We start from the raw sequence: 16,099 nt of genomic DNA, 5'->3' as shown, positions 1-16,099 counted from the left end.
CAAAGGACAACAAAAAAACGAAAAGAAAAAAAAGAAAATACATTTGTAAAACAAAAGTTCCCCAAACCAAATCAACTTTAATTTACGACAAAAAAAATATTCCCAACTGAAGAATAAACGCATAGAGCCTCATTCGATCAAAATAAAAATACCACCCAGAAATAAACACAAAGCCTAAAGAGAAACGTAACCATTAAAATATCTCCCAAATGATCCCGTAACAATACAACATACACTACAATCAAACAAACCAAATCAATAAAAGCCCTGGAAGACGATAAACACGAACGCAATTAGAGAGATTTTAAAAACCCTGCTGCTATTAACGACACGACGCCACCTCGAACCCACCGAAACAAACGCTACACGCCCACGCTAATAAAAGCCACCGCGACAGAATTAAAATCCGAGCCGCTGCTTCGCGTAACGACCCGTAGAAACCATTGCACGCCTTTAAAAACAGAATAGCCCGGCAAAAAAAATATCCGACTACAGAACTCGATTCAAACCAAACCTTTATCGTCACCACCTGAACCGAGAACCGTACCGGTCAGGAAGAACGCCATAGCCCTTAGCGCACACCCACTGCGACCCACACAAAACCGTGCGATCGATCCCTACAGAGCACCTCTGAACCACGACACCCAAGAACTTGCGGCAGCCGAACCCCGCGCTGCCGGCCCCGGACGGAGCGTGGCTCCCGGCGGCAAAGCGGGTCCTCCGGCGCGCAGGGGCGGCGCCGCCCCGGAGACCCCCCCGCCCCCGCCCGCTCCCCCTGCCCGGGGGACCCCGGCGGCGCCCGAGCCCCTCGCCCGGAGCGGACAGAGCGGCCGGCACCGGCCGGGCCGGCGCAGCAGCGCCCGCGCCGCCTCTGCCGCCCTCGGCCGGCCCGGCGCCAGCCGCCCTCGGCTCCGCACGGCGGCTCGCACCGGCAGAGCGGCTCCGCCGCTGCCGCGCCAAATTCCCCATGCGCCTCGGCAACCGCCCGGCCCGGGCCGGCAGCGCTCCCGAGCGGCAACGCTCCGGGCCGGGCCGCGGCCACAAGAAGCGCCCTCAAATGCAGCGGCACAGCCCCGACTGCAGCCCTGCAAACGCTGCCAGAGCTGCGGCTTCCCGCAACTGAACCCCGAAACTGACGCCGCGGGCGGCGCTCACCTCGCTTCAAAAAGGGCAAAGAAATGGGTTCTCCCCTTCAAGTTCATCCCCTGGGAGAGCAGAAAAGAAGGGGCTTTCCTCCAATGAAATCCTTCAAGCCGTGTGGAAAGGGGGATTTGGACCTCAATTCAAACCCTCGCAAAGGAGGGACACCAGCGCTGTCCCCTCCATTTAAACCTTAGGATGATGAAAATGGGCTGGCTGCCTTCAAATCAAACCCATCAGATGACAACAATACTTGGCCCATTCCCGTTCAAATGGAACGCAGGGATTCCCTGTCACCCCTGGGATACCCCTAACAGCCGGGAAAAGGCAGGTTTTCCTTCAATCAACACCCTTCGAACGGCAGGTGAAGGCGGATCCCTCCCAGTTCGAACACAGACAATATTAGGAGAGTAGTTGCTTGCCTCTCCTTCTTTTGTCTTCACAAGCTCCGTTTTTGGTCCTGGGGAACCGGGGAGGGGGGACTGCCAAGATCAAATCGAAAAGGGAAAGGACCAAAGTCCCCGCTCCAAATCCACACGCGCTCACCCGTTCGGCTGCTGCTTCCCGGCACAAAGATTCGTCCCTCGGCACCTCCTTGAAGCGATGCTCCGCGTCTCCAAGCGCGCATCCAGGTGTTCGCCCAGATGCTGCGAGAAGCTCTCGCAGTCCTTCCATGAGACAGCCCCGGGAGCTCCCCATGAACCCCTCTTCTCAGCAGCTCCATGCAAAAGGGAGCTGAGGCAAAGCCTCCCCCTAAAACAGCCTCGCCCCCGCCCCCCCCGCCCCCGGCAGGAGCCGGCCCCTCATCATCCTCACAGCTCACACCTGGCGCTGATGCCACTCTCCAACAGCGCCTCTCCCCGTCCAGCACACAGCCCGCTTCTCACAGACACAGAGCCAACAGAAATCTGCTCCGGGTGCTGGCTGTTCTTAGTCCGTCTGCTTCCACAATTCAGACACGGACGTGCGCTGATGGCACTGAGGGAAAGCTTTCCAGTGCACAAAACTGTCATTCTGGTAGCACGCTTTGAGACGCCTTCAGAAAAAGCAGAATCAGCGCCACCGCCTAAGAGCCCTGCTGAGGAACCCCGCCCTCCTTGGGACACCCAATGCAGCAGAGCTCGAAAAACAAAGGGAAAAGTCAAGCTTGGAGTGGAAAAAGACAATAGAAATACAGCAGCCTTTCAAGAAAGCCTTCACACAGCAATAGTGGGACCCGGTCACATTTCTTCTTTCCTTGCTCTCTGGAATGACATCAATACGAAGTACAAAAGCCACACGAAACCCAAGGCAGAGCTGGGATTTTACACGTCTTCCTTTTGGCTCTCGGGATGACAAGCGCCTCTTCCGGGACTGCGACACGATTTGGGCGCTGGCAGAGAACGGAGGCAAAAGGTGCCAGAGAGCCCCTTCTATCGCCTTCAGCCCCTGCAGCTGTTCTGAGGGTTCCAGGGCACAGCTCGGTCCGTTCCTAGATCAAAACCTCACGGCAATATCTTCAGAACTACTACCCATCTCCAGTCGGAACCTTCTACATTCCTGGAAACAAATGAGTGCGTAGAGAGGGTTTCTCCCCAGCTGAGTTTAGAGACCAATTCCTATTCTTTAGCAATACCTAGAAAACCGAACGCCTTGCCAGGTTTTAGCATCCTACACCCACTCACCCCTCCCTGTGCATTTGGTGGCAGCTTTGGGTCCCTCTGGGGGACGGCACCCAGCGTGACCCCCGCCCCTCGCCCGCCCCCCACCTGCTCCTGCACCGCAGTGGGGCTCCCTCTCCTGGGCACCTTGGGGTGCCCCCAACGGCATCAGAGCCCCGAGTCTTCACCCCCCCTTTTCCTGACCCCCAAAGAAGGCTCAGAACGAATCCGACTGCCCTGGACAGCAGCGCAGCGCTTCCCCCAAGCCCTTCCCACACGTGCATGGCCCCAGCAAGGGATTCTGCTGCAACAAGAAAGCGGGGGCAGCCCCCAGAAGGCTTGAGGTTCCTGCCCAGCCTCGCTGTCACGGGCCGGGGGCAGCGAGAGAGGGAGCGGCACAGACGGCGGGGACGGCCCGGCACAGGGCGGGGGCCGCTCTCAGCGCGATGCCGGCAAAGCCGCAGCTCCGGCGCTGTCGGCCGGGCTGCTTGAGCGGCACGGGGGGATCCGCCGAGAGCCTCCGGCCCCGCGCGGGGACTCCTGCAAGGGCCCAGGGCCGCCGGGCTCCGGCCCTCGGGCCTTTATTCTCCGGCAGCCCGAGCCCCGCGGCTGCGGGGCAAAGAAGGTAAGGGGGCACGGGAAGAGAGGAGCGAGAGCAGGGCATGAGAAAGGGCGGCGAGGGAGCTCGGGCTGCGCAGGAAAGCGGGACGGGAAGGGAAAGCCCGGGACGAGGGTACAGGGAGGCTGGGCAGAGGAAGGAGAGAGGGGGAATAGAAGGGAGTAGCGGGCTAGGGACAGGACAGGAAGGAGCCGGGTTTGTGGGGGGAGAGGGAATGGGGGAAAGGGAGCGAGAGAAGGCGAATACGGGGAGAAGGAAGGAGGGCTAGAGAGAGGGACAGGCGGGGAAGCCTCCCAGAGCCCCGGCTGCACCCCGAGCCCGGCCCGGCGCCTCGCCCTGCCCGGGATGCTGCGCTCGGCGGAGCTCGGCTCGCTCCGGAGACGCTCGGCTCGAGTCGGCTCTTGTCGCCTCAACTCGGCTCTTGGCGCCTGCATTCGCCTCTTCGGCAGAGCTCGCCTCGCTTCGGCCCAACTCCCAGCCGCTCTGTGCCTTGGGCGCGCCTCGGCTCGGCTCGCCTCGGCTCGGCTCGCTGACAGCGGGCGGGCAAGCGCCGCCGCCTCACGTTCAGCTCGCCCGGCTTGGGGCTCTCCCGCTGCCGCGTCCCGCGGGCGGCCCGGCCATGGCGCGGACACGACCGGGAGCGCGGGCTCGGGCAGGAGCTCATTAGGCTGGGACCGCACTGGCGCTAATTAGCGCGCACGAGAGCAGCAGGCTCGCTTCGCCTGAGCTCGGCTCGCTTCGCTCCAGGCAGCCTCGGAAGCCTCGCCTCGGTTCGCTCGAGGCCGTCAGGGTCGGCCGCTCTCGCCTTGCTTCGGCCGAGCTCGTGCGATTCCCCCGAAGGCGGCGTCGTTCGGTTGTGTTTTTAGAAATATCTTTCTCTATCGATTGTATCTTTCTATAGTTAGATTTATATTTCTAGAATACTTCTATTAATCCAAATAAAAACCCCATCTCTAACCAAAAAAATACACGAAAACACCTTCTTTTAAACGGTATCGAAATATTTTTATACTTTGTATAGTTATACTCACATTTATATATATAGTTTCTTTTGATGCAATCTATTAATAATTATCTATAATATCTATAAAATTCTAGACATGTATTTAAAGTACTATTTATATTATGTATCGTATCTACTGCTGCAACTGATTTTTTCTTCTAGTTTTAAACTTTATCTGCACGTATTTATGATATATTTCTAGACTTAGATTTCTACCTTCATATTCTTTGTATTTATCATTTTTATCATCAAAACCCTGCCTACTGACAAGTAAAAAAAAACGCTTTCTTTAACGGTTTAAAAAATATTTTTATATTTATAATTTTCCTATTTCTATTTATAATTTGCTCTCTAGTACGTGATAACATACCTGCTCCTGCACCGCAGTGGGGCTCCCTCTCCTGGGCACCTCGGGGTGCCCCCAACGGCATCAGAGCCCCGAGTCTTCACCCCCCCTTTGCCTCTAGTTAGAAACTACACTGGAACTTTTTTCTGGAAACAAAGACACGACCTAAATCCTCTCCCCATGTCCTAGACAGATAGATGTTCAGTTCTTAGTTGACTGGGCAGCAGTTTCTTCAATAGAATGAGAAACAATATGGAAACGTTTTAGCTACAAGCAAATAGGCAAATCTGAACAAGGTCCTGGTGGCCAGCCACTGCAGTTATTTTGAAGCAATTTTTTAAACAATCAAGTACTGATCCCACAAAAAATAAAGCAAAAAGCTGACTACTGGCTAAGAAAGAAGGAAAAATTAACTTTTGACGACAACAACAACATTCCAAGGACACAGGCTTTTTTCCAGTCTCATACCTTATTACTACCTCTCTTGGGAATTCTCATCGTGGATCCCAAAAGGAATAAATCCCTCAGAGTGTCCTAAAGCACCAAGGAGCTACCTACAAGTGAAGGTGGCTACTTTCAGTGCAGACACAGCTGATGACACAGCAGTAGCGCAGTTCTATGCTGCACAGGGATAATACTGTCTCCTCTTCTCCAGCAGCTGACTCTCTCCTGCCATGGTTTCTGTAAATGCATCAGAGCACGACCTTAAACACAAACAGGCAAGAAAACACCATCAGAAGTCTTTCATTAAGCACTACAAGAAGGGTTCCAAGCAGAGACCAACAGAATTTCAAGGAAGCAGTATGCAATTAAACCACCTCAGACTCGTTCAAGTATCCGGCAGGTAGATGGAACCAAAGTGGAACCATTCAGAAACGACAAAGAAAACCTCCCCAAGTATTTATACAGGAGTCCTTAACGTCAGAAATGGGATGACAGGTTATGTTCAGATAAGATGAATGTTTATTTGGATGTAGAAATAAACTTCTCTCATGGTCCTTTGCCAAAAAATAGAACCTACAAGTGAACACCTACACCTGCCTAAAAAGACCTAACGAGCCCCTGGCAGCCACCGGCATCAAAGCACAGGGGATGTTTCTAATCCAGGCTAAGGAGAACAATATCACCTTTTGTTCTCTCCAGTTTGTTTCCTCTGCAGTCCTATTTGCTTCTTATGATTTTTACACTCTCTGTATCTTCTCGGGCAGCGCTGAGTCTGACGACCGGGATACGAGAGTCCTTCCCTGCCCTACGGAGAGAACCAGGAAAAAAAGTTAAAAAAAGAACAGGGCAGTTTGAAGTTAATACTTCCGACGAGAAGCAGCACCTGACAAACAGAGTGAACAAAGCGTGATACCTCCCTGGGGACAGAAGACTTACAAACTCTCCGGGATTTACAATCCTAGTAACCAAGCCCTTCAGCACAGCAGCCAAGTGTCCCATTAGGTGGTGCTGCACCAAAGAATGATCCGAGAGGTTCCAAAGAGTGAAACGCACGTTATTTTCCAAAGATGTAAAATCGTGCAAAATAACAAAACTACAATAGATCTAAACTACAGGGCAAGAGTACAAGTGTTAACTTGAGGAGCTGGAACCATCCAGGTGAGCAACTGCTAACTGGATCCTCAACAGAGTCTGAGGAACCCTCCAGGATACAGAAGGGTTTTCCCCAGAAATTACAGAGGCCGAGTTTTGATAGAAGTACACTTGCCAGATGCTCAGAAACGTCACCCATCCTCCTCCGGGTGTCCTGAGAGAGCTGCGAATGGCTCTCACGTGGTTTGAGCTGGTTCTGTAAGGGCTCAGGGTGAATTTCACCAGATGCAACCAAACTGGGCAACACCCAGTGGGACAGAAGGAACCCAAAGCTTGTTTTACCCAAAGCTTGGGTAAGCAGAGCTCCAGCAAATACTGAGGAAACGGACAGAACAGGGTAACAAATAATAAACATACCTTTTTTTTTTTTTTTTTTTTCAGATGAGCAAAACAATTAAGGAGAAGGTGGAAAACTCACCATGACTGAACATTTCATCACCTGTAAGCTGACCATCCTTAGTATAGAGGACTCCAAATTTAAAATTCACCGATCCCTGGAAAATAAAACCAAATATTATTTGGTAAACAGTCAAACAGAAGACATAACAATTTGGTTCCTCTAATCTTTGCATACATCCTACACATCAGAACATACATTTTATACTATCTCCTACTACACGATAATTTACCTTTAAACTTTGATAGTATAGCATAAAACCATTAACTTAGATGGGTGATCAATTATTATTAAGTTGGTGCTTCAAGTTATTTTTGCTGTCAGGTTCAAAAAAACATTACTTCTTTTTACTGTAACGAGCAATTGATTTAGAAGTCATCAAAAGCCCATCAAAATACAAAGCTGTACTCACCGGACGGGTCTGTGAGCAAGAAGTAGTTAGGCTTGTACTCATCTCTTGCCCTTCAAGAACCAATAAATCCTGTCAACAAAAACAGCATCTTCAGCCCACTCCTATTAAAGATTCTACAAGGATGATGGTTTTATTTGTGTTTAGAAGTTTGGATTTGAAATGGCCAGTTCAATGGATAAAGAGACAGTTTAAGTAGTATTAGATTATTATTATTCTTATTCTTATTAGCTACTGGAAGAAACAAACCAGTAGTATCTATACTTAATTACTTCTATTTCCAGGAAATCATAAAGAAAAAGAACCAAACAAAAAAAAGTCACTTCCTACCTTTTGTATCTCAGGATGAAAAATGTCTCTTGGGCTCTTCTCCAGTTTCTCCAGACTCCTGGCACTGAAATGCAAATGAACGAGTGCTTTAGAGGAGGGCAAGTGCACATTCCAACCCCAAACCACCAACCGATTGCAGTTACAGCGCTTACAAAATGAATCGTTCCCAGAGCCTCTGGGAAATGGAACGGTTGGTGCAACTGCCATTTCTTCCCCAAAATACTAACTTCCAACACTTCCTAAACTTAGTTTGCATTTTAAAAACAGAAATTAGGGAGACTCAGGGTGGAGATCAGGTTGAAAGTGATTTCCTTCTAAAGCACAGGGCTCTGTTCCATCACCCTTCACTTTGGCTCCACACAGAATCACGGGGAGCATTTTAGGAGGGCCCAAGAACCAATTCTATTTCTCTCTTTTTTCTAGTTCTCTCTCTTCCTAAATCATTCAAGGCAAGTCAAATGAAAAAGGACAAGTTCAGCATCAAATTCACACTTTTTCCCTTTGTCTGCTCAAGAACAGGCTTTAAAACCACTTCTTGCTGCCTTCAACGATTAAGACTTGCAAAACAGTTTCACAAGTTTGATAGGTTTATCACAAAAACCACAGAACGCAAGCTCTGAATTACAGGAAAAGGTACACAGGCAAATATCTCAGCTGATGGTGGCTTATTTATAAACACATACCTTAACGGAGATTGCACTGAGAATGTTTCAGTGGGACTCTAAGGGAAAAGTATTTTCTGAGTACCCTGTAAACAAGAAAAGCTAGGATATATTACAGGACATACCCACTTGTTCTGCATATTCAAATAGGATTATCAATAAAAACATTTAAGAAGGAAGAAAACCAAGGTAATTTTACTCAGCTATATTTGCTGCCGATTTAGAGAAAAAAAAAAAAAAGTCACGGGTGCTGCAAAGAAAAAAAAAAAAAGTGAACCAGAAACGCCTACAGTAGAACTTTAAAACAATTGCTTGGATAAAAGCAGCTCATGGAACATGAAGTAGAAAAAAAGCGAAACCAGTATCAGACCTGCCTATTTTCTTACCATTGCACAAGAAAAATCCGACAAGCGGTATAAAGTCACTGCCTAAAACCGATCCTAGGATGTAACCAAGAACAATTGAGGCATTTGCTAATCTAAACGGAAACCTTTTCCGGACCCTAGTGTCAAATCACACGTTTTGTCTTGCAGCAGCTCGAGGCTGGAGAGCATTTCCCCTGGGGGTCGGGAGGGTAGGGGCACAAGGGGCTGAGTTTGCGGATCGCACCTGTGCCAGCAGAAGGATCCAGCCCGCGCGCTCCTTGCGCTCGCCATTCTCCGGGCCATCGCTGTGTTTTACTGCTCAGCGATGCCGCTCCATCTGTTTGCGTGGAAGAAAGAGCCACGAGCACTGAGGCACTCAGCAGCCGTGTCATTCCAGCGTTGTCGAGCGCTCTCTGCTCGCAAGGCTGAGCACGCCGCGGAGCCGCCTGCGCAGCCTCTCGTCCGCCCCCGCCCGCAGCAGCGGCAGCAGCCCGAGGGACACGGCTGCAGCTCGGCGGCTCCCGCGCCTCCGCCAGCCGCCGCAGAGTGACCGCGGCAGCGCCCGGCGCCGCTCGCCCGGGGCGGCTCCTGCAGCTCCCGGCCCGCGGCAGCAAAGCACCGCCTGGCGCTCCGCCATCGGCGGGCGGCAGCGCGCCCCGCCCGAGCTGAGCCCCCGCCACCGGGACCGCTGAGCGAGGCCGAGGCACCGGGCGGACGCCCCTTCCGCGCCGCTCGGCTCCGTGCGGGCGGCCGGACGGAGGCTTCGCCCCTCCAGCGTCGCTGCCGCGGCTCCGTCCCGCGCGGGAGAGGCGCCGGGAGCTCCCCGCGCCCAGCCCGCTCCCCCGGCGCGCGGCCGCCTCGGCCCGCCAGCCACTCCTACGGCGCGTCGGCCGTTGCGTCAGACGCCGCGCTTTACGGCCGCAGGGCCCTGCCGGGAGTTGTAGTCTCGGACTGACAGCCACCGCTCCGTTTTCCGCCACCGGGAGCTGCGCTCCCGCCAGGGGATCAAACGGCTCCTTCGCTCCTGGGCGCGGAAGCACCTTAGGCAGCACCGCCCCTCCCGAATGTCCTTTCTTTTCCACTCCAACTCTTTTTTCTTTTTTTCACTCTGTTTTTTCACCCCTTTTTCCACTTTCGCTCTTTCTTTTTCACTCTCACCCTTTTCCTGTTTCATTTTTTTTTCTTCCTTTCTCTTCCTTCCTTTTTTTTTTCTTCCTTTCCTTTTTCCTTTTCTTTCTTTCTGTCTGTCTTTCTTTCTTTCTGTCTTTCTCTTTCTGTCTCCCTTTCTCTATTTCTTTCTCTCTCTCTTTCTTTCTTTCTGTCTCTCTCTCTCTTTTTCTCTCTTTCTTTCTGTCTATCTATTTCTTTCTCTCTTTCTTTCTTTCTCTCGCTCTCTTTCTGTCTCCTTCTTTCTGTCTCTATTTCTTTCTCTTTCTTTCTCTCGCTCTCTTTCTCTCTCTTTCTTTCTGTCTCTCTCTATTTCTTTCTCTCTCTTTCTCTCGCTCTCTCTCTCTCTCTTTCTTTCTGTCTCTCTCTATTTCTTTCTCTCTCTTTCTCTCGCTCTCTTTCTGTCTCTATTTCTTTCTCTCTCTTTCTTTCGCTCTCTTTCTATCTCTATTTCTTTCTCTTTCTTTCGCTCTCTTTCTGTCTTTCAGGCCCTTCTCAGCATGCTGGTTTTCAGTTCAGACGGGCCGTGGAGGATCCACATCAAATCAGATCACACGGGGGCGGTGCTGGTTGTCTCCTGCGGCCATGGCTTCATTTCCCCTCGGTGGCCGCTGTCCCAGCCCGTTTCTTCGCAGGTCATCCAGCTCTCTCCGGGGACGCTGGCGGGGCACAGGGCTTGGGGCCCTGTCCCCATCAGCCAGTCTGCGGCGCCGGCCACCTCCAGGAGCCGCATCCTCCTGCACCTCCTGCTGCTGCCGCTGGCGCCAGCGCACCACGAAGGGATGGATGGAGGCGGCGGCGGGGGCGGCGCGGGACCAGCCCAGCGCGGCTCTCCTGATCCTGCAGCACGCGGATGCTCCCGATGGGCCCTTGGCAGGTCGGGCAGGTGGCGGCGGCATCAGGGGCAGCCTGGGGCTGGATGCAGGCGTGGCAGAACACGTGTCCGCAGGGCTCCACGGCAGCAGCGGGGCCGTGCAGGAAATCCACGCAGATGCGGAACACCCGGACGGCTCGGGGCGCTGGTGGCTCCTCCCTGGCCTCCGACATTGCTGCTCCCGGAATTGACTGCTCTCAGCCGCTGGCAGGACTCGAAGGCTTGGCTTCCACTCGGGGCACTCGGAGGTTCCTCAACCTCTCGTGGGACTCAGAGATTCCTCAGTCTCTGGCAGGACTCAGAGGTTCCTCAGTCGCTGGAAGGACTTGAAGGTTCCTCTTCACTCACTGGCAGGACTCAGATGGTCGTCTTCACTCACTGGAGTAATTCAGAAGCTCCTCGGTCACTGGCAGGACTCGAAGGCTCCTCGGTCACTGGAGTAACTCGAAGGCTCCTCGGTCACTGGCAGGACTCAGAGGCTCCTCGGTCACTGGCAGCAGTCAGGTTCCTCAGTCACTGGCAGCACACAGAAGACGCTCGCTCGCTGGTAGCACAGAGGCTCCTCAGATGCTGGCAGCGCTTGGAAGCTCCTCAGCTGCTGTGGATCACAAGCTGAGTGTGCTGGCACTACCCAACGCTGGCGGTTATAGTTACGCAGGTGGCGTCATAATGACCATGAGTGACACGGCCTGACATCACAGGGCTCTGAGGGCCACACCCAGGAGCTCCCCATCCACAGACCGATCCTGTGGCACAAGGCCCACCTGGCAGTGGGCTGCACACCTCAGTGTTTGCCCAGATCCCTTCCAGGCGGTCCCTCCTGGTTTCCATGCCATGTGTTGGGGTCTGGGGCTGCACCTCCCCAGCGGGAGGACTCTGTTCAGCCCTTGGTTGAACTTCAGGAGGTTCCGTCAGCCCATTTCTCCAGCCTGTTGAGGTCCTTGTGGGTGCAGAGTCACCTTCTGGTGTCTCAGCAGCTCCTCCCACTGTAGGAAATTCAGCAAACTTGCTGAGGGTGCCCTGGACCCCTTTATTCAGGCCACTATCAAGAAGGAAGAGGACTGGTCCCAGTGCTGATGCCTGGGCTACACTGCTGATGATCAGCCTCTATCTCAGCTTCATGCTGCTGATCAACATCCTCGACTTAAAATCCAGTGTCAACAGTTAAAATCACTTCCTCACAGGGCAGAGCTTATTTGCAAAGTTCTGCTTCCGCCAAGCCTCCTGCTTTCTCCAAACTCATGAGAAATGTCTGGCTGATCCTTTATCAGCCCCAGTGAGCATTTTCCCCTTCAAATACAGCAGCTCTGGAATACAGCAAAGGATCTGTTGAATCATTTGCCTCTTCCACCACTTTTCCTGAAATATACCTGAAACATACCTGGTATTTTCCTGAAAATACCATTGTAGCACTACACACCGACACCAGCTCTCGGAATCTTTTTGTGCCCTTTGCAAAGAGACTGAGGTTGTTTGGCAGAGACTCTCCAGGACCAGGCAATACAACAAGGCACCTCTAGGGCCCTGCTGCTGCTGCCACCATAGCCCTGCTGTGGATGGAATGGAAGAGGCTGTGATGGCAGCAGGCCACCCCAGCACAGTTATCCACCTGTAGCTGGGCAGCCTGTGCTCACAGCTCAGTCTGTCCCTGGGATTTCACCCCTCAGAGTGCTGGCTGTTTGTCCCACCTTTCCTATCACAAGGCTGGAATTGGCCTAGTGCCAGCTTTTTGTGGCCTTTATGTGCAGGGCTGTAGAACTCCCCTTGGGCTCAAAGCCAAGCTCCCTGTTACATCTCATTAACCCCTTCTTTCCAAGTTCCCTTGTGCGTCCTCCTAGTACCCAGTGCAGGTGGTGGGGCACTGTCCCACTCCTCAGCTGTGATGTCCCCATCACTATCTGCTTACCCATCCCACTCAGGACAGATTTCCATTGTGGCAGCCTTGCAAGGGACCAGTTAATCCTCATGAAATGTCTTTTTAGCTGCCAGGCTCCACTCTCAGTTACACTGCAGGCACTTCTTCCCAGACCTGAGTGGCACCTTGGCCACCAAGGACACAGCTTCACCTCCCCACCATGGCCCAGCCAAGCCAAAGGGTTCACCAGCTTTGCAGTGCCTCAGCCACATGATCCCTGCACACAGAAACATTCACCGGAGGAATTAGAAACATCAGTAGCTCCATGCCAGCCGATGGGAAGCAGCCCCTGGGATGAGGATGCTGGAGCCCAGGACAAAGCTCAGGATAAGAGCAGAGGACACAGTGCCTCTGTCCAGGGACACTGGGTGCTGCCCTGGCAGCATGGCCTGGCCTCTGCTTGTCCCCAGGGCATGGCCACATTCCATCCACCATCCATCCTGGCTCCCAGCAGGTCTCTCTGCTGCCCTGGCTCAGCAGAGGAGGACAGAGCCAGTCACAAGTGGGGTTTCAGGAAGAGGAACTCGCTTGCAGGGGTCTCCCATCCCTGATAGGTTTGGAGACATCACCCCTTAGTGCCAGTGGGAGCACTCAGGGAACCCAAAATGAATTTACTGGTCCCAGTCCCAGGGCAGGAAGGGGACTGGACCCTCGTGCAGGGGAAAGGCAGTTCAAAAGGATTTAGCACCAGCTGTCCCTGGATGTTGCTGGCCCTCAAAGTCCTCATAGCTTTCCCTGTACCTTTGGTGGGCAGAGACACCATGGGTCCTTTGGGCCAGCAAAAGCAGGACCCCTATCAGCACTTTCCCTTCTCTTTACTGGGCTCCACGGTTCATCCTCCATGCCCAAGGGGACTCCAGCCAGACGGGGATCTCTTTGGATCATCACCTCCGTGCCGAGCACACCCGGACACGCCGCTCCCGGCACCGCCCCCGGCTCCTGCCGGGCAGCACCGAGCGCAGCCCCTGCCCGGACACAGCGAGGGAGAGCAACGCCCAGAGAGCCTGGCAGGGCCAGTCCCTTTGTTCCTCCCACCCCAGCCTCTTCTGGCATAGCCTGGGACGATCTGGATCAAAAGTCACCTGCGAGTCCTGCCCTTGGGGCGTGCTGGCAGCAGCCAGGGCTCCCGGCCCTTCAGCTCCCCAGCTCAGCCTGGAGCAGCCGTGCTGAGCTCCACAAACGTGCACAGGGAGAGTTTTATCCCAGCCAGGGCTCTTTCAGCTCTCCAGCTCAGCAGGAGCAGGCAAGGAAAGTCAGGGGAGACCAGAACACCACTCTGATCCCAGTGGCCTTTCCTCTCCCTCTCCTTATTTGTCTCTGAAGGGGATTTTCAAACCCTTCAAGATGGCCTCAAGTGGTTTCCAAGGCGACGGTGCTAGAGTCATCACTGCCAGAGTCATCACTGCCACGGAAACCCTCTCTTTGGCATCATATAAATATTTCCCTTGAAGGAGGCTGGATGAGTGGGCAATGCACTATTTTCTAGCACTCCCTGGCTGCAACAGGACAACCTCCAGGAGATGGGAGGGAGCTTGGGAGGTTAAAATTAGCTTGCCATGCTGGCCAGCAATGGAAAGAGGTGATTGCTGATGTTTCAGCCCAAAACCTGGGGTTATTTGTGTCAGCAGGATCCAAATGAAATAGATTTACTCTGTAGGGAGACAAAAATGAGAAAAAAAAAGGCAGGGAGGAAGTAAGGTTGAAAACTTGTGCTTTTTTTGCTGTTCTTCAGAAAAACTTCTTAAAGTTTTCCCTTTAATGCCAATCCCACATTCTCTTGGGTCAGAGGGGACTGAAAACACCGTCTCCTCCACGCTGGGAGCTCCTGGGGCAGCTCAGAAATCCCTGCTGGCTGCTGAGAGCTGGCATGGGGGGTGACAGCCACGTGCTGGGCTGCTGTCCATGCAGGGCACTGGCAATGCTGCTGGCAGCCCCTCCAGAGCTGTGCCCTGGAGCTCAGCATCCTGGCTGGGCAGAGCTGGAGGGGATGCTGGGCTGCAGCCCTTGGCAGAACCAGTGGCCCTTAGGGGACAGCACAGCTCCAGAGAGTGTTTTGGGGTTCCTGTCCCACTGCCTACGCTCAGGGTGCAGGCAGATGGGGGTCCTGGAGTACTTCACCCTCTCCTGGCAGCATATTCAAGGCTGAGGTGTTTTGCTTTGCTTTTAATTGCCTCCCTTCTGTCTCATCAACTCACCAGCACCTTTACAGGAGCACAGGGAGAGGTGTCTGCCTGCACCGGGGCCAAGCTCCGAGCAGGGACAGGCTCTGCAGAGGGCGTCTGCGCCCGGGCTGCTGCTGTAAACACCTCCTGTCCCCGAGCAGATGGCTCCTCTCACATCCCTGCTGCAGGCACATACCAAAGGGCTTTCCTGACAAACAAAGCACGGCCGCCTGCAGCCCTGGAGCGCTTCTGGCTTTCCTGGAAGAAGGGGATGCTCCCTCCTTGTCGCACTGCCCAGGCTATTTTTAGACCTGCATAGCAACCAGAGGATGGGGAGACACGGTGTCCCCCTGCCACCCTCTCACCTGCTGGCTGCTGGCCTTTGGCAGGGGCTGGGGATGAGTGTGGGGTGCTGGCTGGGCTGGAGGAGAGGGGTTCCAGCTGATCGCCCCCCAGCACCACCCCAAAAAGTCTCCCAGGAGGCACAGAGCTGCTCCAAGACCCACTTGCTTTCCCCACTCCAGAAGGTGCTGCCAAGGAAATCTGGAGACCAGCAAGGTCAGGCCACAGCACCTGCTTTCCTCTTTCTCCCTTTAGAAAAAAATAACAACCCACCCTAAATCCAGAGCAAACAATTAAAATGTTCCAGTTGCTGGCTCAGAGCAGCGATCCCAGATAAAACCCCAAGGATCTGCCAGCTAAAAATAGCCTGAGCCCCATAAATTAAACAAAAGCTTTTTGCTGGGCTCTTGGAAAGCCAGTTCCAGTGCAGTTTTCTCTATGTAAGGTATAACTCTAATGGTATTTGTTATTATTAGCCCTACCTCCCCCGTGTCACCGACCTTCCCAGCACCATTGTTTAGGAACGGGAATTTTACAGAGCCAGACTTCTTCCTCCTGGCAGCTCCTCTGCTGGAGTGGGATCCCACCTCAGCCACTTTCCTGCCTTTTAATTTTAGTTTAAACCTTTTTTTTTTCCCTTGCGGGCAACTGATTATTTGATACTAAGACATTCTATGTTTTGTAGGGCCACCCTCATTTAAGGCCTGTCTCAAACATCTGCTTAATTTCTATCCCTATCAGCTGTCCTGGGAGCTGTGGACCCTTAAATAAATTCCTGCTTGGAAGGCAAATGTATTGGGCAGCCTTTGGTGGACACTGTGCAAGCCAGCATGCATGTAGGGGCTTGTCTCACCTCCTTTCTGTCATCAAGCCCATTAACAATATTTCCTCATATTATATTTTATATATCTGTGATGTTAGACAGCCAATGACTTACAGCTTTCTGGGAGATTTCTCCTCCAACCCTTTAAAGAGCTGCCAGCATCCCACTGCCTCAAGCACACGTGGCCAGCTCATGAGGATGAGTTCTCTCCAGTCCTTCTCCAATGCTTTTTCCCAGCACTCCATGTTGGCTGTGAGGAGCACATCCAACACCTGCTATCCCAGCCCAGATATTTAGGCTTCGTTGCTT

The 16,099-nt window shown here is 53.1% G+C and overlaps 1 long non-coding RNA gene across 1 annotated transcript; it reads right to left on the bottom strand.

Annotated features, from left to right (window-relative positions):
- Positions 1-7,479: 7,479 nt before the first annotated feature.
- On the bottom strand, positions 7,480-9,358 carry LOC136571182 (uncharacterized). The gene is made up of 3 exons (XR_010785681.1): positions 8,752-9,358; positions 8,164-8,228; positions 7,480-7,544 (listed from the first exon to the last, which is right to left on the bottom strand). It is a non-coding gene; the product is annotated as an uncharacterized lncRNA (long non-coding RNA).
- Positions 9,359-16,099: the final 6,741 nt, after the last annotated feature.

The sequence above is a fragment of the Molothrus aeneus genome, unplaced genomic scaffold (assembly GCF_037042795.1).
Source record: "Molothrus aeneus isolate 106 unplaced genomic scaffold, BPBGC_Maene_1.0 scaffold_91, whole genome shotgun sequence".
In the NCBI taxonomy this organism is placed as follows: domain Eukaryota; kingdom Metazoa; phylum Chordata; class Aves; order Passeriformes; family Icteridae; genus Molothrus; species Molothrus aeneus.
The sequence above is the reverse complement of the archived record's forward strand: the minus strand, read 5'-3'. Positions and strand labels throughout refer to the sequence as shown.